This window comes from Salmo salar, chromosome ssa01 (genome assembly GCF_905237065.1).
Source record: "Salmo salar chromosome ssa01, Ssal_v3.1, whole genome shotgun sequence".
Lineage (NCBI taxonomy): Eukaryota > Metazoa > Chordata > Actinopteri > Salmoniformes > Salmonidae > Salmo > Salmo salar.
The window spans coordinates 46359970-46376633 of NC_059442.1; the positions used below are offsets into that span (position 1 = coordinate 46359970).

General features: G+C 46.0%; 1 protein-coding gene across 2 annotated transcripts in view; it reads right to left on the reverse strand.

Moving 5' to 3' along the window:
• Positions 1-16664, reverse strand: part of adck1 (aarF domain containing kinase 1) — a 177016-nt gene that overhangs the window by 99211 nt on the left and 61141 nt on the right. The window lies entirely within an intron of this gene.

The window sequence follows — 16664 nt, forward strand, 5'->3', positions numbered from 1 at the left end:
TCCTGGGACCTGTGCAAATAAAGGGGTGTGAAATGAGCTCCCTTTAGCCCTTTAGCCCTGCCAAAAACACACAGGCTCTTCCTGTACCCCCCCCCGTACCCCTCTGTAACCCCCTTAACCGTCAGGGGACCACTCCACATCAGCGCCATCTGGGAACAGAGGCTCACTTCATTATATCACTTCTTCAGCCACTCAGATGTGGCTATATGGCTGCCAGCTAGCATTAGACATCAACCACTGTAGCACTAGCCATCAGCTAGCATCAGCTACCATTGGCCATCAGCTAGCCTATTGTAACTGAGTTAAGAACATACAGTAAGCTCACTCAAGTTTCCAGTTTTAATAGTCATATGTACAGGATACACATGGTATATGAAATGATCACTTGCCGGTTCCGTCTCGACAATGCAACAACGATAAGAAATTTTAAACAAAAAACTCCAAAGCTAGCTTGAAATGTCACAGATGGAGCCATCCAAGAAGTACCTTTGGGTGGCTCAACCCGTTGGAACGCTGTTAAGGAGTATGGTCCAGCGCCGACAGAGATGGCCGCCTCGCTTCGCGTTCCTAGGAAACTGCAGTATTTTGTTTTTTTATGTGTTATTTCTTATATTGTTACCCCAGGAAATCTTAGGTTTTATTACATACAGTCGGGAGGAACTATTGGATAAAAGAGCAACGTCAACTAACCAACATTACGACCAGGAATACGACTTTCCCAAAGCGGATCCTCTGTTTGGTCCATCACCCAGGACAATGGATCGGATCCCAGCTGGCGACCCAAAACAACGGCGCCGCAGACGGAGCGGTCTTCTGGTCAGGCTCCGTAGGCGGGCACATCGCGCACCGCTCCCGAGCATACTACTCGCCAATGTCCAGTCTCTTGAAAACAAGGTAGACGAAATCCGAGCAAGGGCTGCCTTCCAGAGAGACATCAGAGACTGTAACGTTCTTTGTTTCACGGAAACATGGCTCACTCGAGACACACTATCGGAGTCGGTACAGCCACCTGGTTTCTTCATGCATCGCGCCGACAGAAACAAGCATCTCTCTGGTAAGAAGAAGGGCGGGGTGTATGCCTTATGATTAACGAGACGTGATGTGATCATAACAACATACAGGAACTCAAGTCCTTTTGTTCACCTGACTTAGAATTCCTTACAATCAAATGTCGACCGCATTATCTACCAATAAAATTCTCTTCAATCATAATCACAGTCGTATATATTCCCCCCCAAGCAGACACATCGACGGCCCTGAAAGAACTTAATTCGACTCTATGTAAACTGGAAACCACATATCCTGAGGCTGCATTTATTGTAGCTGGGGATTTTAACAAAGCTAATCTGAAAACAAGGCTCCCTAAACTTTACCAGCATATCGATTGCGCGACCCGGGCTGGCAAAACCCTGGATCATTGTTATTCTAACTTCCGTGACGCATATAAAGCCCTCCCCCACCCTCCTTTCGGAAAAGCTGACCATGACTCCATTTTGTTGCTCCCAGCCTATAGACAGAAACTAAAACAGGAAGCACCCGTGCTCAGGTCTGTTCAACGCTGGTCCGACCAATCGGACTCCACGCTTCAAGATTGCGTCGATCACGTGGACTGGGATATGTTCCGCATAGCGTCGAACAACAACATTAATGAATATGCTGAGTCGGTGAGCGAGTTTATTGATGTTGTACCAACAGCATCTATTAAAACAATCCCCAACCAGAAACCGTGGATTGATGGCAACATTCGCGAAAAACTGAAAGCGCGAACCACTACTTTTAAATCAGGGCAAGGTGACCGGACACATGACCGAATACAAACAGTTTAGCTATTCCCTCCACAAGGCAATCAAACAAGCTAAGCGTCAGTATAGAGACAAAGTAGAGTTGCAATTCAACGGCTCAGACGCGAGAGGTATGTGGTAGGGTCTACAGTCAATCACGGACTACAAAAGAAAAACCAGCCCCGTCGCGGACCACGATGTCTTGGTCCCAGACAAACTAAACAACTTCTTTGCTCGCTTTGAGGACAATACAGTGCCACTGACACGGCCCACTACCAAAACCTGTGGGCTCTCCTTCACTGCAGCCAACGTGAGTAAAACATTTAAATGTGTTAACCCTCACAAGTCTGCCGGCCCAGACGGCATCCCCGGCCGCGTCCTCAGAGCATGCCCAGACCAGCTGGCTGGTGTGTTTACGGACATATTCAATCAATCCTTATCCCAGTCTGCTGTTCGCACATGCTTCAAGAGGGCCACCATTGTTCCTGTTCCCAAGAAAGCTAAGGTAACTGAGCTAAATGACTACTGCCCTGTAGCACTCACTTCCGTCATCATGAACTGCTTTGAGACACTAGTCAAGGACCATATCACTTCACCCACTCCAATTTGCTTACCGCCAAAATAGGTCCACAGACAACGCAATCGCAATCACACTGCACACTGCCCTAACCCATCTGGACAAGAGAAATACCTATGTAAGAATGCTGTTCATCGACTACAGCTCAGCATTTAACACCATAGTACCCTCCAAACTCGTCATTAAGCTCGAGACCCTGGGTCTCGACTCTGCCCTGTGCAACTGGGTCCTGGACTTCCTGACGGGCCACCCCCAGGTGGTGAGGGTAGGTAACAACATCTCCATCCTACTGATCCTCAACACTGGGGCCCCACAAGGGTGCGTTCTCAGCCCTCTCCTGTACTCCCTGTTCACCCATGACTGCGTGGCCATGCACGCTTCCAACCCAATCATCAAGTTTGCAGACGACACTACGGTGGTAGGCTTGATTACCAACAATGACGAGACGGTCTACAGGGAGGAGGTGAGGGCCCTCGGAGTGTGGTGTCAGGAAAATAACCTCACATTCAATGTCAACAAAACAAAGGAGATGATCGTGGACTTCAGGAAAAAGCAGAGGGAGCAGGCCCCTATCCACATCGACGGGACAGTAGTGGGGAAGGTGGAAAGTTAAGTTCCTCGGCGTACACATCACGGACAAACTGAAATGGTCCACCCACACAGACAGCGTGGTGAAGAAGGCGCTGCAGCGCCTCTGCACAATGCATCACCGAGGGCAAACTACCTGCCCTCCAGGACACCTACACCACACGATGTCACAGGAAGGCCAAAAATATCATCAAGGACAACAACCACCCGAGCCACTGCCTGTTCACCCCGCTATCATCCAGAAGGCGAGGTCAGTACAGGTGCATCAAAGCTGGGACAGAGAGACTGAAAAACAACTTCTATCTCAAGGCCATCAGACTGTTAAACAGCCATCACTAACATTGTGTCTGCTGCCAACATACTCTAGCCACTTTAATAATGGAAAAATTGATGTAATAAATGTATCACTAGCCACTTTAAACAATGCCACTTTATATAATTTTTACATACCCTACACTACTTATCTCAGATGTATATACTGTACTCTATACCATCTATGTATATATGTATAACACTTCTCACTCTGCCCCTACTCGGATGGTATTGCGCCGTCCCAACCTTCGCTCTCTCTCTCCCGCTACTCTCTCCTCTTCCATCCTATCATCTCTTCCCTCTGCTCAAACCTTCTCCAACCTATCTCCTGATTCTGCCTCCTCAACCCTCCTCTCCTCCCTTTCTGCATCCTTTGATTTTCTCTGTCCCCTATCCTCCAGGCCGGCTCGGTCCTCCCCTCCTGCTCCGTGGCTCGACGACTCACTACGAGCTCACAGAACAGGGCTCCGGGCAGCCGAGCGGAAATGGAGGAAAACTCGCCTCCCTGTGGACCTGGCATCCTTTCACTCACTCCTCTCTACATTCTCTTCTGTCTCTGCTGCTAAAGCCACTTTCTACCACTCTAAATTCCAAGCATCTGCCTCTAACCCTAGGAAGCTCTTTGCTACCTTCTCCTCCCTCCTGAATCCTCCTCCCCCTCCCCCCCTCCTCCCTCTCTGCGGATGACTTCGTCAACCATTTTGAAAAGAAGGTTGACGATATCCGATCCTCGTTTGCTAAGTCAAACGACACCGCTGGTCCTGCTCACACTGCCCTACCCTGTGCTTTGACCTCTTTCTCCCCTCTCTCTCCAGATGAAATCTCGCGTCTTGTGACGGCCGGCCGCCCAACAACCTGCCCACTTGACCCTATCCCCTCCTCTCTTCTCCAGACCATTTCCGGAGACCTTCTCCCCTTCCTCACCTCGCTCATCAACTCATCCTTGACCGCTGGCTACGTCCCTTCCGTCTTCAAGAGAGCGAGAGTTGCACCCCTTCTGAAAAAACCTACACTCGATCCCTCCGATGTCAACAACTACAGACCAGTATCCCTTCTTTCTTTTCTCTCCAAAACTCTTGAACGTGCCGTCCTTGGCCAGCTCTCCTGCTATCTCTCTCAGAATGACCTTCTTGATCCTAATCAGTCAGGTTTCAAGACTGGGCATTCAACTGAGACTGCTCTTCTCTGTGTCACAGAGGGTCTCTGCACTGCTAAAGCTAACTCTCTCTCCTCTGCTCTCATACTTCTAGACCTATCTGCTGCCTTTGATACTGTGAACCATCAGATCCTCCTCTCCACCCTCTCTGAGTTGGGCATCTCCGGCGCGGCCCACGCTTGGATTGCGTCCTACCTGACAGGTCGCTCCTACCAGGTGGCGTGGCGAGAATCTGTCTCCGCACCATGCACTCTCACCACTGGTGTCCCCCAGGGCTCTGTTCTAGGCCCTCTCCTATTCTCGCTATACACCAAGTCACTTGGCTCTGTCATATCCTCACATGGTCTCTCCTATCATTGCTATGCAGACGACACACAATTAATCTTCTCCTTTCCCCCTTCTGATAACCAGGCGGCGAATCGCATCTCTGCATGTCTGTCAGACATATCAGTGTGGATGACGGATCACCAGCTCAAGCTGAACCTCGGCAAGACGGAGCTGCTCTTACACCCGGGGAAGGACTGCCCGTTCCATGATCTCGCCATCACGGTTGACAACTCCCTTGTGTCCTCCTCCCAGAGTGCTAAGAACCTTGGCGTGATCCTGGACAACACCCTGTCGTTCTCCACTAACATCAAGGCGGTGACCCGATCCTGTAGGTTCATGCTCTACAACATTCGCAGAGTACGACCCTGCCTCACACAGGAAGCGGCGCAGGTCCTAATCCAGGCACTTGTCATCTCCCGTCTGGATTACTGCAACTCTTTTGGCTGGGCTCCCTGCCTGTGCCATTAAACCCCTACAACTCATCCAGAACGCCGCAGCCCGTCTGGTGTTCAACCTTCCCAAGTTCTCTCACGTCACCCCACTCCTCCGCTCTCTCCACTGGCTTCCAGTTGAAGCTCGCATCCGCTACAAGACCATGGTGATTGCCTACGGAGCTGTGAAGGGAACGGCACCTCCATACCTTCAGGCTCTGATCAGGCCCTACACCCAAACAAGGGCACTGCGTTCATCCACCACTGGCCTGCTGGCCCCCCCTACCTCTGAGGAAGCACAGTTCCCGCTCAGCCCAGTCAAAACTGTTCGCTGCTCTGGCACCCCAATGGTGGAACAAGCTCCCTCACGACGCCAGGACAGCGGAGTCAATCACCACCTTCCGGAGACACCTGAAACCCCACCTCTTTAAGGAATACCTAGGATAGGATAAAGTAATCCTTCTAACCCCCCCTTAAAATATTTAGATGCACTATTGTAAAGTGGTTGTTCCACTGGATATCATAAGGTGAATGCACCATTTTGTAAGTCGCTCTGGATAAGAGCGTCTGCTAAATGACTTAAATGTAAATGTAAATATGTATATACTGTACATCTATGTATATGTATATACTGTACTCTATACCATCTACTACATCTTGCCTATGGCATTTGGCTATCACTCATTCATATATTTTTATGTACATATCCTTATTCATTCCTTTACACTTGTGTATTTAACCTGTCTGGGATAGGGGACAGTATTTTCACGGCCGGATAAAAAACGTACACGATTTAAACTGGTTACTACTCTTGCCCAGAAATGAGAATATGCATATTATTAGTAGATTTGGATAGAAAACACTCTGAAGTTTCTAAAACTGTTTGAATGGTGTCTGTGAGTATAACAGAACTCATATGGCAGGCATAAACCTGAGAAGATTCCAAGCAGGAAGTGCCCTTTCTGCGAATTTGTAGTCCTTCTGTTGCTTGTCTATCGAAACTACAGTATCTGAGCTGTTACGTGACACTTTCTAAGGCTTCCATTGGCTCTCTAAAGCCTTCAGAAACCGGATTGACGCGTCTCCTGTCTCTGGGCAGATAACAGCAGCACAGTTTGTCAGTGGACTGCCTGGTGACAGAGAGACTGGAGATGCGCGTTCACGAGACTTCGCCATTTTTTTCCTCTTCCTTTTTGAATGAATACAGCATTGTCCGGTTGCAATATTATCGCTATTTTACGAGAAAAATAGCATAAAAATTGATTTTAAACAGCGTTTGACATGCTTCTAAGTACGGTAATGGAACATTTTGACATTTTTTGTCTGGAAATGCGCTCGCACGTTACCCTTTGGATAGTGACCTGAACGCACGAACAAAACGGGGATATTTGTACATAAGTATGGATTATTTGGAACAAAAACAACATTTGTTGTGGAAGTAGCAGTCCTGGGAGTGCATTCTGACGAAGAACAGCAAAGGTAATACAATTTTTCTAATAGTAATTCTGATAGTAATTCTAATAGTAATTCTAATAGTGAGCCCCGAAGTTGGCGGGTGTCTGAATAGCTAGCCTGTGATGGCTGAGCTATGTACTCAGAATATTACAAAATGTGCTTTCGCCGAAAAGTTATTTTAAAATCTGACATAGCGATTGCATAAAGGAGTTCTGTATCTATAATTCTTAAAATAATTGTTATGTATTTTGTCAACGTTTATGATGAGTAATTTAGTAAATTCACCGGAAGTTTTGGGTGGGAATGCTAGTTCTGAACATCACATGCTAATGTAAAAAGCAGTTTTTTGATATAAATATGAACTTGTTTGAACAAAACATGCATGTATAGTATAACATAATGTCCTAGGAGTGTCATCTGATGAAGATCAAAGGTTAGTGCTGCATTTAGCTGTGTTTTGGGTTTTTGTGACTTATATGCTTGCTTTGAAAATGGCTGTGTGATTATTTTTGGCTGGGTACTCTCCTAACATAATCTAATGTTTTGCTTTCGCTGTAAAGCCTTTTTGAAATCGGACAATGTGGTTGGATTAACGAGAGTTGTATCTTTCAAATGGTGTAAAATAGTCGTATGGTTGAAAAATTGAAATTATTGCATTTTTTTTAGGTATTTGTATTTCGCGCCACGTTCTTCCATTGGATATTTGGCGAGGCGTTCCGCTAGCGGAACGTCTAGATGCAAGAGGATAAGGTAGTTGTTGTGAAATTGTTAGGTTAGATTACTTGTTAGATATTACTGCATGGTCGGACCTAGAAGCACAAGCACTTCGCTACACTTGCATTAACATCTGCTAACCATGTGTATGCGACAAATAAAGTTTGATTTGATTTGAGAAGATCACTGGTTTGAGCCCAGTATGGGGCAGTCGGGCAGTGGAGGAAGCTAAACTGTTAGCAGCACGTTAACGTCAGTGACACTAGAACTGGCTAAAGTGGACATGTATGCAGTGTGCTCCATTTCTACATGCAGTCGAGCTTCCCTGGTTTCCAGTGTTTCAGTCATTTGTTGAGGGTTGAACATGCTCAAGGCACACAGACAAAACACATCCACACACTTTAACCCTGCATCATTTAAGCATAATCCTCTCACAATAGGGTGGGAGATTGGATGGTTGTCCGGTGGGCATTTTAGTGAGTGAGTGAGTGGTGAGTGAGTGAGTGAGTGAGTGAGAGAGAGAGAGAGAGAGAGAGAGAGAGCCGGGCCAGATCCACTATAGGCAGCAGCCTCTCCTCTCTCCAACTCCCAGATAATAATAGTTTTATATTTTTTAGGGGGTAGATCAGTTTTAATATTGCAGATAGATTGTGGCTTCCATCAATGTAATTGTCTGCATAATTTCCAATCCATATACATTTTTTTATTAAATAAATAAATATATATAGTACCAGTCAAAAGTTTACATATCCAGGGTTTTTCTTTATTTTTACCATTTTCTATATTGTAGAATAATAGTGAAGACATGAAATAATACACATATCACATAATAACCAAAAAAGTGTTAAACAAACAAATGAGGTAGTCACCTGGAATGCATTTCAATTAACAGGTGTGCCTTGCTAAAAGTTAATTTGTGGAATTTCTTTCCTTCTTAATGCGTTTGAGACAATCAGTTATGTTGTTACAAGGTAGGGGTGGTATACAGAAGATAGAAAATTACCTTTTAACAAGGCACACCTGTTAATTGAATTGCATTCCAGGTGACTACCCTGTGAAGCTGGTTGAAAGAATGCCAAGAGTGTGCAAAGCTGTCATCAAGGCAAAGGGTGGCTACTTTGAATTCTCAAATATCTCAAATATAAATATATATTTTGATTTATATATATATAAAAAAAATGGTTACTACATGATTCCATGTGTCAAAATAAAGAAAAACCCTTGAATGAGAAAGTGTGGACAGTTTGCAGCAAAATCTGCAGAGCTGGGATGGTTGTATCTCCCATATATATAACATTCTATTGGTTGCAAGAATTTTGTATAATAATTTCTCTGTTTTTAATCCGACGTTGTTTTGTGTATCAGTTCAAAAACCATGTGCCATGGAATCGGTACATTAAAAATCTCTTCCCAACAATTGTGCAATCTATATGGCACAGCTTTCAATTTTTTTCAGTCCTTAAATTAAACTGGTATACTTTTTATTTATCATAATTTTCTTTAATGCACGCCCGACAAACAAGTTCCTTACTTTCTCCCCCTTCCATTTTTGCGGTAATGCTGCAATTAGTTGGTTGTAATTTTGAGTAGAGCAGACATATCCATATATTTTTGTTAGCTATATGTGTGACATAACTCCAACAGTCCTATTTAGGATATAATTTACAAAGATTATACCTTTTTCAAAAAATAAATATTTTACTTTAACCATAATATTTGTTCTGTCTTTTCCAGGGGATTAAACAGAATTTGCCACCAACTTTATATGGCTTGTTTTAAAAATAGCAATATTTGAGATTATTTCATTTTAAAATACCTGAATGTGCACTTGTAATCTGAATAAAAGGGTAAAAGGCCATTCTTGTTTAAATAATTCCAGTCGTACGTTAAACCTTTTCAAAGTCAGCTATGAATACCAGGCCTGGTTTCCCAGATTTTTGTTTCCAGTGCTTGTCTTATATTATCTCCAATGTAGATATTTACATTTCATTTGAACCTTTATTTAACTAGGCAAGTCAGTTAAGAACAAATTCTTATTTACAATGACGGCCTACCCCGGCCAAAACCGGACGACGCTGGGCCAATTGTTCGCCGCCCTATTGGACTCCCAATCGCGGCCGGATGTGATGCAGCCTGCATGTATCGTCCATGTAAAAAAACCTGTCTGATTAGGATCAATAATATCCAACATTACCTTTTTAAATCTAAGCGCTATGCACTTGGCTAGAATTGGACTTGATCTTTATATTTACCACTTGGGTCCTGTTTCAGTAATAATGAAATCAGACCTTCTTGTTCAGTACTGGGTAATCTACCATTTTTATAGGAGTGGTTAAAACATGCTAATAAAGGTCCTCTGGGTATATCAAAAAAGGTTTGGTATACTTCCACTGGTATGCCATCCAGCCCTGGAGTTTTCCGGGACTTAAAGGCTTTCATTGCATAAACAAGTTCCTCTGCTGTAATTTGGTCTTCACATGAGTCTTTCTGTATAGCTCCCAGATAATTACACAGTCAGGCCATGAGGAGACCGTTCACTTCACCGTGGAGCCAAACCAAACATGGGCTGTTTCACCCCCAAACACTCCACACATACTCTGAGTGAGCTACTGAGGAAAGAGGGGAAGGAGAGAAGAGAGGAGGAATAAAAAAAAAAGAGTGAAAAGGAAAGGGGATGATTTGAAGAGAGAGGAGTTGGTGATAGTATGAAACAGAGCCTGAAGGAGAAAGGAGGGAAGGAAACATTGTCAATAAAAAGAAGGATGAGAAGGGGTATATGAGGAGAGATAGGAGAGGAAGGAGGTTGAATTTTCCTCTCCACTGGTTTATCCTCTAGGGAAAAACCGTGCCACCTGTCACCCCTCCAGCCTTACCCTGGCACCACACTCACAAACCCCCTCTGTCTCTCTTTCTCTCGCCTTCTCCATCTCCCCTCTCCTATTTCAGTCACTGCAGTTAATTCTCTTCCCCATTGGCGGCAGTGTAACAGAATGCCATCATCATGGCGTTGTAGATTCTTATGGGGGATGAAGACAGCGCCGCTCAGGGAGCCAAGGCTATGGCCCACTCTCAAAACAGGGGGTGTCCAATATTAGCACATCCTCAACATGCTATGCAGACACACATACCCACACCCACACACAGAAAGTGTCCCCATACTCCTGCCTCCTAGCTATCCCCATCGTCAGGCCCCTCACTCCATTGCTCTGTCTTTACCCCTCTACCTCCATTTCTCTCTCCCCCTCAGCTTCACTTTAAGCTATCCCCAGCCCCCTCACTTCCTCTCTTCTTCCCTCCATTTTCTTCTCTAGCCCACTCCATCCATTTCAGTCTCCCTCTGCCCCTCAACTAACCCCAGCCCCCTCACTCCATCTTTATCCCTGCATTTCGCTCTTCATTTCTCTCCCCCTCGCAGCTCTCTCTCCCCCGCAGCTATTCTCACAGCTCTCTCTCCCCCGCAGCTATCCTCGCAGCTCTCTCTCCCCCTCGCAGCTATCCTCGCAGCTCTCTCTCCCCCTCGCAGCTCTCTCTCCCCTCGCAGCTCTCTCTCCCCCTCGCAGCTATCCTCGCAGCTCTCTCTCCCCCGCAGCTATTCTCGCAGCTCTCTCTCCCCCTCGCAGCTATTCTCGCAGCTCTCTCTCCCCCCTGCAGCTATTCTCGCAGCTCTCTCTCCCCCGCAGCTATTCTCGCAGCTCTCTCTCCCCCTCGCAGCTATTCTCGCAGCTCTCTCTCCCCCTCGCAGCTATTCTCGCAGCTCTCTCTCCCCCTCGCAGCTATTCTCGCAGCTCTCTCTCCCCCTCGCAGCTATTCTCGCAGCTCTCTCTCCCCCTCGCAGCTATTCTCGCAGCTCTCTCTCCCCCTCGCAGCTATTCTCGCAGCTCTCTCTCCCCCCTCGCAGCTATTCTCGCAGCTCTCTCCCCCCTCGCAGCTATTCTCGCAGCTCTCTCTCCCCCTCGCAGCTATTCTCGCAGCTCTCTCCCCCCGCAGCTATTCTCGCAGCTCTCTCCCCCCGCAGCTATTCTCGCAGCTCTCTCCCCCCGCAGCTATTCTCGCAGCTCTCTCCCCCCGCAGCTATTCTCGCAGCTCTCTCTCCCCCTCGCAGCTATCCTCGCAGCTCTCTCTCCCCCTCGCAGCTATCCTCGCAGCTCTCGCTGCCCCTCGCAGCTATCCTCGCAGCTCTCTCCCCCGCAGCTATTCTCGCAGCTCTCTCCCCCTCGCAGCTCTCTCTCCCCCTCGCAGCTATTCTCGCAGCTCTCTCCCCCTCGCAGCTATTCTCGCAGCTCTCTCTCCCCCTCGCAGCTATTCTCGCAGCTCTCTCTCCCCCCGCAGCTATTCTCGCAGCTCTCTCTCCCCCGCAGCTATTCTCGCAGCTCTCTCTCCCCCCGCAGCTATTCTCGCAGCTCTCTCTCCCCTCGCAGCTATTCTCGCAGCTCTCTCTCCCCTCGCAGCTATTCTCGCAGCTCTCTCTCCCCCTCGCAGCTATTCTCGCAGCTCTCTCTCCCCCTCGCAGCTATTCTCGCAGCTCTCTCTCCCCCTCGCAGCTATTCTCGCAGCTCTCTCTCCCCCTCGCAGCTATTCTCGCAGCTCTCTCTCCCCCTCGCAGCTATTCTCGCAGCTCTCTCTCCCCCTCGCAGCTATTCTCGCAGCTCTCTCTCCCCCCTCGCAGCTATTCTCGCAGCTCTCTCTCCCCCTCGCAGCTATTCTCGCAGCTCTCTCTCCCCCTCGCAGCTATTCTCGCAGTTCTCTCTCCCCCTCGCAGCTATTCTCGCAGCTCTCTCTCCCCCGCAGCTATTCTCACAGCTCTCTCTCCCCCTCGGCTATTCTCTCAGCTCTCTCTCCCAATAGCAGAGCTGTGTGTGACAGGGATGATAATAACTGCAGACATTAATGACATTAGCACACACACACACACACACACACACACACCAGAGGAGCAGTGCGAAAACACTGTCGGGATTCTACAGGGTCATTATCAATGTTCATCACAACCAGAGCACTAACATGAGCCACAAGGGGTTACCACAGACCCAACACACACACACACACACACACACACACACACACACACACACTTTAGACAGACAGAGATTTACACATAACATGATATGTGCACTGTGTCTACTACTAAGGCTGGATCATGTTGCTGTATTGTTCTATGTTTTAATTAAGTAATGTTTTGATTGTTGCTGCCTTCTTGGCCAGGTCTCCCTTGAAAGAGACTCTGGGTCTCAACGGGCTTTTCCTGGATAAATGAAGGTTAAATAAAATTTTAAAAATAAACAAATGTTCACACAAACCGGGGCCTTGAGACATCTATACAGCAGTTTAAAACCCTGCTCTGTCATGTTACATTGAAGACCTCCGAGCTCTCCCTAGTCCTGCTCTGTCGTTACCCCACCACAACACTCATCTAAAGTGATGTTTAAATCTGTCTCGCGCTGCCTGTGGCCCCCGAGGCAAGATGGCTAATCAATGATGTCTAATGCAGTCTTTCTATGTCAAACAGACCAGGAGCCAAGCCGGTGTGGATTAATGCTCCAGAGGTTCAATATAATCTGTGTGTCAGACTATTGGAGAATGGTGTGTGTGTGTGTAAATTGTTTAATGATTTAACCAAACACACAGTGCTTTTGACTCTTCTTTTATTGATCAAACACACAAAGCCTTGACAAAAAGGTCCAAATGATTTTTTGTAAAAAAAAAATTAAAATCTTGTGACTACTAATGTGCGGGAGCGTGAGTGAACATTTAAATGGAGGCCTAGTCCACTTCCTCATTCTTTGTACTGAGTGGCCAGTACAGAGATATAGGATATTTGATTCTGAGAATCAGAATTTGTACTCAATTTGTACTTATCGAAGCGGAGTCCTACAGTACTTTAAGGACAAATACTTTTTGTGAAATCTCTTTGTATATTTTGAGAAAATAATGAAAGTTCTGAGTAACTTTACCACAAACTGATACAGAACAGTTCCAAGTAGAAAACCAACGGGGTGGTACTTCTCTTCAAGCTGTTGTTTTGTCCTGCTCTGTACTTCACTGAAAATGAAAAGATTATCTCTGTGTGACTCCATTAATATAAAACAGCTTATTCTGTGACTTATTTTTGTATTCAAGAGACCGACAGAGGAGGGACAGGGGGCAAAGGGAGAGGGGGGGGACAAGAGGGGACACTATATACAGATAAGAATGGGGTCTGTGGAGAAGATGTGGGGCCCCTGGTGGAGTCATGGTATACTACTGTGTGGTACTACAGTATAGGGCCATGAGGCCCCTTGTGGAGCCATGCCATAATGCTGTCTGGTACTACAGTATAGGGACATGAGGCTATACAATAAGTGCATTTAAATCAGTTAGTTCCTCAAACCGCAGTCCCTTGACCCCCCCAGCAACACTCAGATGGTCACTAGGAACCACTACTCTCTGAATGAGATGTTACTAATCCAAGCCAGTAGTGTGTGACTGAGTGAAGGAATGAGTGAGAGGGAGTGAGGGCTAGGCTACCTGTCGTGTGTGGCGACAGGTAGCCTAGCAGTTAAGCGTGTTGGGCCAGCAGCCGAAAGGTCGCTGGTTCCAATCCCGAGCTTACTAGGTGAAAAATATGTTGACGTGCCCTTGAGCAAGGCACTTAACCATAATTGCTCCTGTAAGTCAGGTATATCTCTCTGGTCACCCCTAAAGCCAACTCCTCCTTTGGTCGTCTCTCCTTCCAGTTCTCTGCTGCCAATGACTGGAACGAACTACAAAAATCTCTGAAACTGGAAACACTTATCTCCCTCACTAGCTTTAAGCACCAGCTGTCAGAGCAGCTCACAGATCACTGCACCTGTACATAGCCCATCTATAATTTAGCCCAAACTACTACCTCTTCCCCTACTGTATTTATTTATTTTATTTATTTTATTTATTTTGCTCCTTTGCACCATATTATTTATATTTTATCTCTGAACTTTCTTCAAACTACAAATCTACCATTCCAGTGTTTTTCTTGCTATACTTTGCCACCATGGCATTTTTTTGCCTTTACCTCCCTTATCTCACATCATTTGCTCACATTGTATATAGTCTTGTTTTTTTTTCTACTGCATCATTGATTGTATGTTGTTTTACTCCATGTGTAACTCTGTGTTTTTGTATGTTGTCGAACTGCTTTGCTTTATCTTGGCCAGGTCGCAATTGTAAATGAGAACTTGTTCTCAACTTGCCTACCTGGTTAAATAAAGGTGAAATAAAAATAAATAAAAGTCGCTCTGGATAAGAGCGTCTGCTAAATGACTAAAATGTAAAGTAAATGTCTGAAGTTTAGCTGTGTTGGCTAGATGTAAGGTGTGATCAGATAGAGAGGATAAGAGGTCAGAGGAGCCAGCACTAACAACTAGACTGGAGTTCATTGACTATAACAGAGAGGAGACACACACTCAAACACACATCTATTCATCATATCACACACAAACACAGTCAAAGACTCAGGTTTTTCTCTTTGCTTGTATTGGCTTTGAAGATCAATTACCTATATTGAAAGAGGCCCTGTCAGTGTTGCCATTAATTACGCAACAGGCTCAATAGCCGACAAGCAGTTCCTTTCAGTTAGGGCTTTAAGGGTTTAGGTGTAGGCTGCTCCTCTGCGTCTGGAGAATGGATCCTCAAGAAATACCCAGTGGGACCAAGTGGAAACTTCAGTATCAATGACTGATGGTTTAAACACAAGACAAGGAATGTGTTCTCTTGTCTTCTCATTTTGGTTTTAATCACCCCTCCTCTTACATCGAAAAGTGCTTTGAGGACCGATACATTACTATCATGAGGATTTGTAACCAGGAGGCATAGCATTGACGGCTACTGTTTGACAATTCCTTACAGGCGATGCGTTGGGTGACATTTAAACGACTCATCCTATTAAGAGACAGCGGATGAAGGATGGATGACAATACAGGATGTAGTGTATCAGTAGTGCTGCTGTCTGATGACAATGTAAGAGCGTTGACTGTACTTAATGATCTCACATCCTCCTAATGAGGAAAGACTAATGGACTTTCTCTTCGAGTGTCTGTAGGGTCTGACAGAGACAGAGACAAAGAGTGAGAGCGAGACAGGCCAGAGCGAGAGAGAGGCAGAAACAGAGAGGAGAAGCAGAGAGGCATAGAAAGAGAGAGGCACAGAGAGAGAGGGACAGAGGCATAGAAAAAGAGGCAGAGAGATGAGAGAGAGAAGCAGAGAGAGGAAGAGAGAGACAGAAACATGCATAGAAAGAGTCAGAGAGAGGGGCACAGAGAGGGAGCTCAGGAAGAGCTCTCATCTCCTGCTCTAAGCACTACGCAGTAAAACCTTCGCTCTTCCTCAGTCTCGCAAAGTTGTTCTCCCCTTCTCTTTCCCACCGTATGTTGCTCTACCTTATCATAGCTTCTTTAGTCTAGTGAACCTGGCAGGCATTAGGACCACTCGGCCTGGACCAGGGAGGTAGACATACTTGTAGACAGCCGTGTGCAGGTGCAGAGCCTGAATACCTGTCCTCGCTCATTTAAACAGCAGGATGTCTCTGGGTCTACCCGCTATAGACGTCCTCTCTCTTTGTCTGCCTGCAAGCTTAGGTAAGACTGTGCGTGTGTGTCCACATGTGCATACATCCCTAGGTTTGTATCGGTGTAGATGGCCCTGTAGAGGCCTGTAATTAAAGGGTTGACTCTGGGGCCTGGTTCAATCAGCCTTAGGTCCATCAACCATCCTTCAGATACCATTAGGCACTGATGGTTAATAGTTTACTAGGAATCCTACAAAAACCTTATTTAAACATGAAACAATATGCTTAGGGCCTAGCATAGAAAATAAAAAAATCCTTCTAATTCTATGGGGAGTCCTACATAGGAGCTTGGAGGGTTGGTCTCACCCCTCCGTTCAGACAAGAGCAGTTTTGGGCTTGTGTAGGGTGGGGCTGGAGAAGTAATTAATTTTTTTGCTGCCACACACACACACACACGACCGTGATTAGTATGAACAAGGCTTATTTATTATTGGACACTGTGTGTGTGTGTGTGTGTGTGTGTGTGTGTGTGTGTGTGTGTGTGTGTGTGTGAGAGATTAGTGGAGAATGAACAAGGTCTATTCATTATAAGGATGCTGATGATTTGCTCGTTACTCAGCTCACAGCAGACCATCTAGTAAAATTGCCGGCCAAACTGATGGAGAAAAAAAATCCCATTGCAAAATAATGTTTTTTATTAATTTATAAAAATACCAGTCGACGGAAATAAATGACCGTCATGGTTATCGGTCTATAGGAGCATTTGCATAATTTAAATGAAATTGGCCTGGTTGTATTTTTGTTA